Source organism: Dama dama, chromosome 30, assembly GCF_033118175.1.
Source record: "Dama dama isolate Ldn47 chromosome 30, ASM3311817v1, whole genome shotgun sequence".
Taxonomy (NCBI): Eukaryota; Metazoa; Chordata; class Mammalia; order Artiodactyla; family Cervidae; genus Dama; species Dama dama.
In genome coordinates, this window is record NC_083710.1 from 26,225,315 (window position 1) to 26,238,859 (window position 13,545).

The following is a 13,545-nucleotide window of genomic DNA, read 5'->3' on the forward strand; positions in this document are numbered from 1 at the left end:
GCCTTTCGGGAAGCCTTTGCCTTAACAGTTTATATTATTCATCTGTCTTCGGCAAGTTACATAAAGAGTATTGAAAAGTAATGAACTTCTGCCTTCTGAGAGAGGAAGGAGCCGAGGATTTCCATCGTATTCCCTGAAAAAGGAGGTGAGGCACAACACCCTTACCTGTCTGACAAGTGCCGAGCTCTCAGTGACAGGTGATGTTAACAGAAAGGTCAGAGACCTCTGTCTCTGAAGAGACAGATCACGCAAGCAACGGTGTTTCACGAAATTTCAGTTTCCCAGTCTCTAGATGCTATATGGTCAAACACCGCAAAAAGAAAAATGATAAAGGCATGCATAAGGTGTGTGTTTTTTTCTGTATCTAGGTTTGACACTAGTCATCTCTTCTGATTCACACAGAAACTCTGAGGCAACCGTGGGATGCATTTAATACACCGGGTGTTGAGCTTAATCTGACACACAGAATTAAGGGCAGGTCACTGTTCTCATCACTGTCATCATCACCCAAGTCTCAGGGAGTGCCTCTGACCCCAGGCCAGGCACATGGTGGAAGGGTCTCTTCAACTACCTCAAACCTCCCCAGGGGTTTCTCAGTGTACCCACCCTTCCACTGCACCCCACCAAGTTACTCTCTCTCCTTAGCAAATGGCTCAGCATAGCACCACCCAGCAGAAATATAATGTGAACCACAAACATAGACAATTGTTTTTATTAAACCTTTTTTTTTGGTGAAGCAGAATGTGGGATCTTGGTTCCCCGACCTGGGATTGAACTGGTGCCCCATGTACTAGAAGCAAGGAATCTTAACCACTGGACCACCAGAAGTCCCCAAACATACAAAATTTTAAATTTCTTTTATAAATGTTGAATCACCATGCTATACACCTAAAATGAATATAATGTTGCAGGTCAGCTATACTTCAATTAAAAAAACACACGCACACATGAAAAATTATATGGGAAAATGGCTATTTACACCAGGTTCTAAGCCCATTCACATTACCTAAAAAAAAATAGTAAAAGAAATAAATTACTTTTAAACAACAAAAGCAAAAGAAGTGATATTAATTTTACTAATAGACTTTATTTAACCCAATATATTCAAATATTATAATGTCAACATATAATCAATATACAAGATTGAGACTTTGCATTTTTTCTTCTTTCACACAAAGCCTTCGAGATCCGGTGTGTAATTTGCACTTTGAGGACATCTCCAGTTGCAGGAGTCACATTTCAAGAATTCAGTAACCATACATGGCTCGTGGCTCCATATTTGGACCACACAGATATAACCATTCCACTAGTCATTCTCATGGGAGACTAACACGTGGTTTTTAAGAGCTTAACCAGATTGTTCATCCCCGAGGTTTCTCTTGCAAGGTCTTCTGTGACCCCCTGCCTTCCAATCAGCTCCCAGGGCTCTGAACCCCAGGACAGCTTCGCATCAGCTTTCTGGGCTCTACCTCTAGAGGGCAAGTTGTCCCGTGAGCCCTCTAGTGACTGCTATCAGAATGCACAAGACCGTGCAAAAACAACTCTTCTGGAAGTTTTTGAAAGGAAACCACTTAAGTAACATCACAGGAGCTCCACACACATCACATTTCCAAGCCACTCTTTTTGGCCATTGCTGGAGCAGGACCCAGCCCCATAGCCTTGCTCCTTGGAACCAGGCTGCTGTCTCCATGGAGACCCCTTCAGAGGGGTCTGCATATACAATTAATCGCCCCTGGGTACCACTGGCAGAGTTCTGTCTAGGAAGCTGCTAAGCTTTGTGCTCCTCTTCATCTGCCCTGCCCGGCCCCCCACCATGCCCTTCAGGGCGTTGGCCTGCCCCAAACCTCTTTTACCCTTTTCTTTTGCCTAAGGGAACCCCAGGTCTAGGCTGTTATCCACCACTCTTCTCAGCAACTCATGGGATTCAGGGACACTGCCCAACCTCAGGACCAAGAACAGACCTGGTTGGTCTTGGGACAACCCCTTCTCCCTTGCCATTGGTTGATGGAGATGCCAAGACTAAGCCAATCAATGCATGGCATTTCCTGCACCAAGAGAACGTGGATCAGTTAGATACTAGAATAGTGATGAGAGCTTCTGGGTAAGAAATTTCCTCCCTTTTGAGACTGCGCCACTGGAATCAGTAGCTATTTTCTCCTCCTCTGGACATTGTGGGGCACGGATGTGAAGTCTGAAACTACAGTAACAATTTCTGCTGCCACAGAGGAAGCTGCACACAGATAAGGCAGCAGCCTGGGGAACTGCGGGGAGGTGGAGGTGGAGCCACTAGGTTAAACTGACTCTGATGCCCCCTTTCTCAATTCCCAGTTACACATTTAATTGGAGAAGGAAATGGCAACCCACTCCAGTATTCTTGCCTGGAGAATCCCATGGACAGAGGAGCCTGGCGGGCTACAGTCCATGGGGTCGCAGAGAGTCGGACGTGACTGAAGCGACTAAGCACGCACGCACACACACATTTAATACATTTCCTATCCTTTAAGGAGTCTGTTTAGGATGCCTATGATTTGTAGTGGGAATCTCTCCACCTGAAACAGGCACCAACGCTGATGGGATTGTAGAAACTTCCCTGCATAATCTCAGCTGCTGAGAGCAGGTAAGCAAACAAAACTTCTTGGAATTACTTGTGAACACACACATACACACAGAAGCTAATATCCTATGCCCCTGAAGTTAGGATGGATGCACTGGATTTATGCCAAACTGGGCAACTTAAGGCAAATTAAAGAGTATCTGCTTACCTCTCCTAGAATGGGGACCCTGATTCAATCTGATATTTAATTAGAGCCATTCCAAAAAAGTTAGACTCCTATTCACCCTATAAACTGAGGCTTCTATTAGAGATTATCAAATCACTGTGTTGTACACCTGAAACTAATATAATACTGTAAGTCAACTAAACGTCAATAAATATTCATCATAAAGTTGTACTAAGTTGCTTCAGTTGTGTCTGACTCTTTGCAACCCTATGAAGCTGCCAGGCTCTTCTGTCCATGGGATTCTCCAGGCAAGAATTGGAGTGGGTTTCCATGCCATCCTTCAGGGGATCCTTCCAACCCAGGGATCAAACCCAGGTCTCCCACACTGCAGGCAGATTCTTTACCACCAGAGCCAGCAGGGAAGCCCATCTCATAACAGCAATCCTATCTCAATAACTGTTAGCTGTTACATTGCTGTTACTACCACTGTCTTAGTTTTGCTGCCCTTGCTACCCACCTTATAACCAAAGGGCTAATGAGGGACTTGGATGGAACACAGTGGATTTGTGACCACCCAGATCTGGATTCAAATACTGTCTCTGTTATGTTCAAGTGTGTAACCTTTGTTAAATCACTTACACACTCTGATTCTCAGTTTTCTCAACTAGGCAATGGTGTTAAGAACATCCAAGCTGAAGAGTTTGGGGGAAGATGAGTAATACTTGAGATAAAACACACAGTACCTAGTAAATGTTCAAAATGATCACCATCCTTATGACCTTCTAGGTGAGCACTTCTGATAAAATGATTCAGTAAGGGAGGGTGCGATATTATTGACTAACAGTTTCAGTCATCAACTGGTTTTATTTATCTGTGGCAATACTGACTGCATCAACATGTCAACACAGAAGCATTCATTTTGAAGAATTTTCATTGTTATAAATGTGTGCTTTTTTATTTCTAGTTTGTATTCCAAATTGCGGCACTGGTATTGTTGTTGTTCAGTAGCTCAGTCGTGTCCAACTCTTTGCGACCCCATGGACTGCTGCACACCAGGCTTCCCTGTCCCTCACCACCTCCTGGAGTTTGCTCAAACTCACATCCGTGGAGTCGGTGATGCCCTCCAACCATCTCAACCTCTGTCGTCCCCTTCTCCTCCTGCCTTCAATCTTTCCCAGCATCAGGGTCTTCTCCAATGAATCGGCTCTTTGCATCAGGTGGCCAAAGTATTGGAGCTTTGCATTAATAAAAAGGAAAAAAAAGACAAACCTCAAAACACAAGTAGATGTAAATATTTCTAACAGTCAGAATGCACAATGCCCAGTATAAATGGTTATAACGGGCTGAAGACAGGGTCCATCAACAACAGTTTGACTTGACTTACTGATGCGTCACATTTTCCCGCTCAGAGCTCTTGTTTGGTTATTTGGGGAATTAGGGACAAATCACCACCCCCACCAAACACACACACACACACACATGCACACACACTGTACTGGGTATAATGAATCACCTCTCTAGTTGGTGGGCAAGTCTTAAACACCCACTGTCTTCATTGGCTACACATTCACTGCTTTTCTTACCCATCACCTTAAAAAGACAGGATGATCCATTGCACTCCCCCTCTTGGAACAAAAACTCAGGAGGCACTGCAGGAAAATGAGGTGAGCTTGCAGGCCCAGTAGGTTTAGAGAAGCTCGAACAATTTTATACTGTGGTTCAAAGTACTTTTTATTTTCAGAGATAGTTGAGTCTTTGAAAAGTTACAAATATATATTTAAATGATTGATTATCGCTGTTAAGAAAAGAGTTTTCCCCCAGGAGCTACACATATGCTCATCAATAATCCAAAGTAAGCAAATGTGAAGACCCAAAGATGGAACCACACAAAGAGAAAAGACATCAGAGATGCGTTAGATAGAGCAAATGATACCCTACATTTGGGAGGCTTGATAAGGTTTTCTTCAAAGATTTTTCTTGAAGGAAAAACATTAAAATAAAAAAAATCTTCAAATAAGAAAATATCTTCTTTTAAGAGTATGTCATCACATAAGACAAGAATAGTTGGGGCATGCTCTGCTTTCCTGGAACAAGTTGTAAATTGGCGGTAAGGAGTAAGCTGACCCCATCGTATTTGGGGCTAGATAAACGTTCCAGTTTTATTTTCCAATGTTTGGGTTTTTATAAACCAAAACACGTTTTGCCCTAAGCTCTGGATTTTACCAAGTCATGTGTATTTGAAGGGAAATTGAATCCATATGTGTCTAATCTATTTACACTTAAGTCATTAAAATGTTGTTTTGTAAGATTATTTAGGTGACCAGGAAACCTTCTGAGCATCGTCAGAACTCTGCTTCTCACACCACAGCAGTCCTCCTTCTACAAAGAGGTCACATTTGCCCACAGGCCCTAGAACCTGACCTTATTATACACCCATAAACCAGATCCCTGAAACAATTCCAATTTAATGAGTTGATACCACATGACTTCCCAATTCCAAGAAAGGAAATAAGCTTGTATGTGTGCTACCAAAAAAACAAATGACTGCAAAGGCCCTTAGATAGCAACAACTGTGTCTTGCCCAATATTGGAATAAGATAACTGGAGACGAATGAGGAATAAAGATACACTCAACAGACACAAAATAGGAGGATAACTGAAGGCTTGAAATAGACACAAAATAATGCTTGGGATTATCAGAAATATTAAAGGATGGGAGGATAAAGAAGTCCTACCCAGCAAGCCACATAGTAAGTCATGTACCTAAAGTGAAGGGCATGTACCCACATGTTCCTACAATGAGAGTTCTAAAAAATCCCAATTGTAGGAGGAGAGAAACCTTGGCAGGTTATTCCATTACACTTTGCACAGATGATATTTTATGCAGGGCTGATGCGGGAGTAAATAACAGTCATTAATGTCAAGGTACACTGCAAAGACTTGCACAGCTTCCTGTTAGAACCTCTGTTGGACACACGTGATAGGAATCCATCACCTTGACCATGTCAAGGCAAAAGAAGGGGTCAGCTCAAGTTTTGCATATTTCAGTGAAACTATCGCTTCAAGGAAGACTGAGTCCAATTCCAACTCAACATAACACATTATAAAAATTAAAATCAACTATAATGTTTGCAGACTTCCAACAAAGAGAATTTTAGTAAAGCTCTTGGTAAAATACACCAAGCTTAATGAGAACAATCACAAAGGGAGTTTTTGTCTTCTAATGGATGTGGCAACTGGTAAGATTGGCCAGAGTCTCTCTGAATGCATGCTAGAGTCAGATGAGACATATACACAGAGAGCTTGGCTCATGGGCAGACTCAGAAATAGTGGCTGGATTCTAGAGTGATGTCTAGTTTTCATGCAGCTGCCCTTTTCTGATTATCAGCAAGACATTCAGTGCTAAACATGTGTTTAGAGAGAGCAGTAGGTAAAGGGTTAACACACACATGTTCTTGATCACATTGTCATTTCCTCAGCACATCAGAAACCATATTTTAGCTCATTGCATCCTGGGACAAAAATGCTTGTGTGTGCTAGAGTTAAGCCTTAACTCTCCTCAACACGGACAGCAGTCTACATGATGGATAATAACCACATGCCAGGCTTGGAGCAGCTACATTATATACAACTAGCTCTCAAAATAATCCTGTGTGGGAGAGAAAACTAACACATGTTAAATGTCTTTTCCATTGATGGCATGACATAAATGAATGAAATCATTTAATCCACCCCCAAAGCCTGGACTGATGTTTTGAAGCTTGCCTTTTTCACTTTACCAAGTGAAATAAATGTGTCAAATATTCTACAGTTTTTTAATGGTTACATGGCATTGCACTGAATAAATGTACCATATCTTATTTAATATGGTTGAACATTTATGAAATTTCTCATGTTCTTTTGAAAAGTGGAAGTGAAGTCACTCAGTTTTGTCTGACTCTTTGCAACCCCATGGACTGTAGCCCACCAAGCTCTTCCAACCATGGGATTCTCCAGGCAAGAATACTGGAGTGGGTTGCCATTTCCTTCTCCATGGGATCTTCCCCACCCAGGAATTGAACCCAGGTCTCCGCATTGTAGGCAGACGCTTTACCATCTGAGCCACCAGGGAAGTCCTTTTGGATAATGCAAAAAAGAATATCTATTTTAAATAAGTTCTGGTTCACCTCTATAGTAATTTTATCAAACTTATGACTGGAAACAAATTTCTGGGTCCAAAAGTCAGCAAATTTTAAAGAATTTTGATTCATATATCAAATTTCTTTCCTAATATATGGGATTGATTCATGTGGCAGGGATCGATTCCCTGCCCAGAGTATACAAATTCTCTAATAAAATTATGATCTATTTTGGGCTTGGAATTATAACCCTCATTACTACACATTATTACTTATTATTACCTCATTACTACTCATTATTAAAGAGCTTCCCTGGTAGCTCAGCTGGTAAAGAACCCACCTGCAATGCAGGAGACCCTGGTTTGATTCCTGGGCCAGGAAGCTCCCCTGGAGAAAGGATAGGCTACCCACTCCAATATTCTTGGGCTTCCGTAGTGGCTCAGATGGTAAAGAATCCACCTACATTGTGGGAGACCTGGGTTTGAAAGATCCCATGGAGGAGGACATGGAAACCCACTCAAGTATTCTTGCCTGGAGAATCCCCATGGACAGAGGAGCCTGGTGGGCTACAGTCCATGGGGTCCCAAAGAGTTGTACGTGACTGAGTGACTAAGCATGACAATGTACTCACTATTAAATGAATTTTTCTCCTCCTTTTAAAAATTATAATTGCCAGAGACTTCTCTAATTCATTATCTCTTTTTATTTAACTCATGATTCAGCTCTTAAGTGTATTGATTATATTTGTTATTCTTGTTTTCATTTATTTTTTTACTTTTATCTCTAAAATTCCCTTTTTCTTTGAGCAAATTTTTTAAAATTTTCAAATAGGAGAACAAAGTGCCTATTTTTTTTTTAATTTTCACTTTATAATGGAACTATGAGGTTGTGATTATGCCCTGATTATTGTTTTCCTCACATCTTATAGTTTGCACTATGTCATAGTTTCATACAGGCTATAATCATAGTTTGATTATCTCTTTGAGTCATAATGGGCTTCCCTTGTGGCTCAGCTGGTAAAGAATCTGCCTGCATGTGGGAGACCTGGGTTCAATCCCTGGGTTGGGAAGATTCCCTGGAGAAGGGAAAAGCTACCCACTCCAGTATCCTGGCCTGGAGAATCCCATGGACTCTGTAGCCCATGGCATTGCCGAGTCAGACACGACTGAGTGACTTTCCCTTTCCCTTTCCTTGAGTCAATAAGGAATTAGAATAGTAATTTTAAGGTCCAAGCAGCCAGGATGGTTTGTTCGGTTTTGTTATTAATTTCTGGTGTCACTTTTCTGATAGTTTGAGAATTGGATTTATATACCCTATTTCAACTCCTAGAAATTTATTAAACTTTCAGGGCAGCAATTTTCAACCTTTTGTTACTTTTTAACCAATGCAACACTTAAAAAATTAAACCTTCATTGAAGCCCCAACATGTAAAAAACTGAAAAGCAGAACACTTTTAGTTGAACGGAGAACTGAGGGCCTAGAAACCTACTTGTAATTAGGGGCCCTTGGTTTTGACCAAGGTAACCCAAAGAATCTCTTGAAAACCTATGGCTTTGCATAATACAATGTGTCTTAGTATAATCAAGCGATGTATTTCACGGATCCTTGAAAAGAAGGCAAACTATCTTTTCATACAGATTTATATATTGTGAATCCAAGGTTATCGACAGTAATTCAAAAATTTCTATCCTTATTTTAAATGTCAGAATGCTTATATTAAATGTCAGAATGTTTTTCTATGTCCTCTATGCTTATTTTATTTTCTATCATTATTTTTAAATCTCTTCTCATTTTCTTAGAAACTTTGGGAGAACTTCTCAAGTTTATCTTCTATGTTATTCATCAGATTTTCTGTTACTGATTCTGATTTTTTTTCTTTTTACCATTTCTAATGAATATTTGACTTCCATCATTGCATTTTAGTTTGATCTATGCTAGACACTGTCATAACTAATAGTCCCAGTAATTCAATGAAATAGGTACTATTTTAATCCCCATTTTTTGGATGAGGTAACCAAGACTCAACAAGGTCAAGTGACTTGCACAAGGTCACACAGCTAAGATGTGGAGCTGGGTTTAGAAGGATTTGGTGACTTTATGAGCTATACTTTCTTAGACATAGTTCAAAAGAACTTTACAGTAAGTCATCTTCATATTGCTCTATTATTTGCATTTCTTCGAGTTTATTCTCTAGTTGTTTTTATTGTTCATATTTCTCTGTTATTTGATCTCATTCCCTCTCTCTCTCACACACACACACATCACATATACACATCTAGCAGCATAACCAGAACCAGGTTCTGGACTGGTGCTTGAGTTCCTTCCATCATAAGATTGGAGTGCATCACAGATCAAGCCCCAGAGCCTGTAGCAGTGGCTGGCCCAGGTCCCGGTTTTTCAGTTATATTTGCTCCCTCTGTGCAGTCTGTATGAGCAGATCTATGCACGTCAAGGTTATTGGCAGCAATGGTAAGTTTTTCCACTTCCTTTTAGAGTTGAGGTGCCCCACCTTAAACCCCAGTTTCAGCAGTGGGCTGGCTTTGGGCTGCTGACACATATTCTATGGGAATCAATGCTCCATGTGCCTCTGTTGGTTCTAGTATGAGAGTTTAAGCAGTCCCACCTGTTTTCTAATTTCTACTTCACCCCTGGTCCACAGGGATGTACAGTTTTTGGTGTGGCAACAACTGAGTGTTTTCCATTAAAACTGTTTTTTCTTTCTTACTGGTATGGTAACAATGTGTGTGAAACTTGAAATCATGATACCAAGTTTACCAAACACCCAGGAAATCATTTTGTGATATTTCAAAAGACTTTCTCTAAGTTTCTACTTTATTGCTCTATAGTATTTTCCTCACATGCTCCTTGTACTATTGCAGTTTTCCCAGTTGCTTGTCCTAGAGGTTAGTGTCCCCAGCAGACAAGGACCAGGACTTGCCCTTGACCTCATGCGTTGTTCATTTACAATTGGAAATGATTTATGACTGGAGGGCGAGTTCAGGTGCACAATTTCTTGCCTAATTTTCAGTGACTGGCCCACATTCTCCCAGCATCATTGTTGTGGACCAAGGCATTCTCTTACACCCAATGCCTGGCTCCTTATCCTGAAAATGAATCCCAGCATGCCCTTCCAGTGCCTGGTCTCATCACTAACTCTTTATTTGTTGGGATTTAAACTCCCAGAATGCAACACACTTCTGCTAGGCCTTCTCCAGCCTTTTCTCTTCTCATCTCTCTCCAGATACACTTCCTGCTATGTATTTTCTAAGGGGTTAAAGTCTCCAAGTAAATCTCCAAAGAAAGAAAATTACTAATGGGGTCAGGTGCATCTGTCTAGTAAACTCAAAAGAGCTATCCATGCAATTGGAGGATAGTTTGGGCTTTTATATGGACCTTGGATTACTGAGCTGGGCCCCACAGTTTGGAGCTTTTATATGGATCCCTGTTTGGGCTTCATAGCAAATAGATGGGGAAACAATGTAAACAGTGACAGACTTTATTTTAGGGGGGCTCCAAAATCACAGCAGATGGTGACAGCAGCCATGAAATTAAAAGATGCTTGCTCCTTGGATAAAAAGTTATGGCCAACCTAGACAGCATATTAAAAAGCAGAGACATTACTTTGCCAACAAAGGTCCATCTAGTCAAAGCTTTGGTTTTTCCGTAGTCATGTATGGATGTGAGAGTTGGACTATAAAGAAAGTTGAGTGCCAAAGAATTGATGCTTTTGAACTGTGGTATTGGAGAAGACTCTTGAGAGTCCCTTGGACTGCAAGGAGATCCAACCAGTTCATCCTAAAGGAAATCAATCTTGAATAGTCATTGGAAGGACTGATGCTGAAGCTGAAACTCCAATACTTTGGCCACCTGATGTAAAGAACTGACTCATTTGAAACTGACTCCCTGATGCTGGGAATGATTGAGGGCAGGAGGAGAAGGGGACGACAGAGGATGAGATGGTTGGATGGCATCACTGACTCAATGGACATGAGTTTGAGTAAGTTCCAGGAGTTGTTGATGGACAGGGAAGCCTGGAGTACTGCAGTCCATGGGGTCGTAAAGAGTCAGACACAACTGAGCAACTGAACTGAACTTGGGCTTTTATATGCACCTTGGATCTCTGAGCCAGGCCCCATAGTTCTCCCTCCCTCATCTGAAGCAGTCAGCTGAGTTCCATTTCAGCTGGCAATGCATAACTAGGGCATTGATTTTGATGTCTAGGTCCACCCCAGAGACCTCATTATTGGGAAACTTTCTTCCAAGATTCTGGCAATAGGTTGGCTGTGAGTTTGGGTTTTGCACAAATGTTCATTCTTTTTGCTGTCTTTATGGTTATTTGAGTAGGAAGTTAGGAGAGGTCCTGTCAGGCTCTCTAAGCCAACTGACTTTCAACCAGAAATCTGCTGCTGATTTTATTTTTAAATACAATTTTGTCTATGACTATTACCAATTAGGAAGATTTTATTTCACCATGTTGGCTAGAAATTTTCAGTTATTTCCCTCACAGAAGACGTTTTAAAAATCCTGATCAGACTACTGCGAGGCCACCTGTTGAAACTCCCTGTTTGCTTGGCAGTCTCAGACTCTGCTCAGCCCATTTTTGGAAGGCAGTCTGGGCCAACTTAAACCAGAAGACTCAGAAACATCTTTAAATTCAGAAGTCTCAGCTCAAATCCCTTGCTCAGAATAGTCATTAGCACATGTCTCTTTTGCATGAATTTAGAAAAAGTAATCCCTTCCTGATTATTTATTAGAATAAATTCATTATTATTTATTAGACTAAATCCCCTTATTTCTATCTATTAAACAATTGCTATGTTATACTTATTTTTACAGAACAAGACACTTTACTGTGATTTGCCAGACATTTGTCAAAACATATGACAGGAATAGTTTCCCTTAGAGTTGTGCAGTATACAAACTGTGCAACTGTACATGACAACCCTGCTCTTGTGCTTTTGCTCCCGAGAAAACTACTTTTAGAGATCACAAGAGGACTTGTGGTTATATATAGTAGGTTGAATAACTGCTCACTCTCCTGAAACCCTCACTAAAATGAAAGTAAAAGAAAAAAATTAAGGCATGCATCAACAAGGTCAAAGAGCAAGAGAGAAAGAAATGGCAAGAGAATTGTGAAAGCTAGAAAGCAAAAGGATGAAAGATAAGTGACACTGCAGGAATTAAATGAATACTAAACTCACCAGTGGTAAAAAACTGAACATGATTTGCACTGTGGAACCCCTCTAATAATTAGAAATTGGCAGCACTAGGTAATTATACATTGGGAATGACAGCAGAGCTGAAAACAAAAGTGGTTATTTGAAAGTCTATATGAGAAACACTCAGACTGTCAAATTGCCCGCACTGTTCTCACTCAGCACAGCTTGGCCTCGGTATTTTCACACCATGGTGGAAGCTCAGAGATTTGTTCTCAGGACAGGATGAATGATCTCTGGGATAAGGGAGAACAGACAGTAGGAGATGGGGATGCCTATTGAAAATAGATGGTCAAGTCAAAGTCCACTTGGCCATTGAATATTAGGACCATAAATTCTGTATAAGCACTCAGTTTACAGGATACTGGCAGCCAGGCTCATACCCTACACAGGAAAAAAATCTTCTTCACTTGAAATCTGACCATCCCAAGAGAAAATGTGCGAAGAGACTGACATCAGGGTTTCTGAGATCACCTTCCTGTGTGTCCCAAAGGTGGGATGGCACACAAGGCTGCATTTCATCCCTTGGAGGCCTCTTTCTTAAATATTAGCAGACAGTAGAAGTGGTGGTGGTAGTGGTTTAGTTGCTAAGTCATCTCTGACTCTTTGCGACCCCATGTTGGGGAACTTGGGGAAGGAGAAAAGGTACCCACCATTGGAAAGAGCCTGCATTCAAAGACTCAGAAAAGAAGGTGGCATGTCCACCTGTGTCTGTTTGAGTCCATCCTGGCTTTCTGCTTCCTTTCTCCCATCGCTGCCACCCACACCCATCCCACTGGTTCTCCTGATTCCCTTCCTATTTAGGGCTGGCTGTCTTGATGCTACCTACCCCTCATCTGACAGTAGGCCCTATAACTATTCTCAACAGAGTGTGGGCAAATCGCATTTCTCCTAGTTTCAATACAGTCAAAGTTAATTTTTCAAGAGTCTATACTGAGAAAACACATTGTGTGCTGTGTGTGCTTATTCACTTGTGTCCAACTCTTTGCGACCCCTTGAACTGTAGCCCACCAGGCTCTTTTGTCCACAGAATTCTCCAGACAAAAATACTGGAATAGGCAACCTGTCCCTTCTCCAGGGGATCATCTCGAACCAGGGATCAAACCCGGGTCTCCTGCTTTGCCGGCAGATTCTTTACTGACTGAGCCACCAGGGAAGGCCAAAACAAACTTACAAAAATATAGAGATGTTTTCTTTCCAAGCCCCACATGCCATCCTCCACTATCTGGCCACAGATGGACATGGTTTGATTGACACTCATTAGGAAGCACCAGCCTTCCTTCTCTGCTGCAGCTTTGAGCTCCATCTTACCATCTTTGCCTAAACCTCACATTTCCTGAGATGAGAAGAATGAATGTTACGAGATTATGCAGTAGCAAGGGAGTTGGTGGAAGCAGACTAAAGATGAAAATGAGAAGGAAGATATAGGAAGGAATTATTATTTAAAGAGTCCAGAATTGTTCAAGGAAAAATATGAAAATAAATGATCAC

At 41.3% G+C, this 13,545-nt stretch overlaps 1 long non-coding RNA gene across 1 annotated transcript in view; it reads right to left on the reverse strand.

Annotated features, from left to right (window-relative positions):
* Positions 1 to 3,564: 3,564 nt before the first annotated feature.
* LOC133049416 (uncharacterized) overlaps positions 3,565 to 13,545 on the reverse strand; it is a 37,600-nt gene continuing 27,619 nt past the window's right edge. Inside the window, exon 4 of the long non-coding RNA XR_009691313.1 lies at positions 3,565 to 3,955. This is a non-coding gene — a long non-coding RNA (uncharacterized LOC133049416). The remainder of the gene's footprint in view (positions 3,956 to 13,545) is intronic.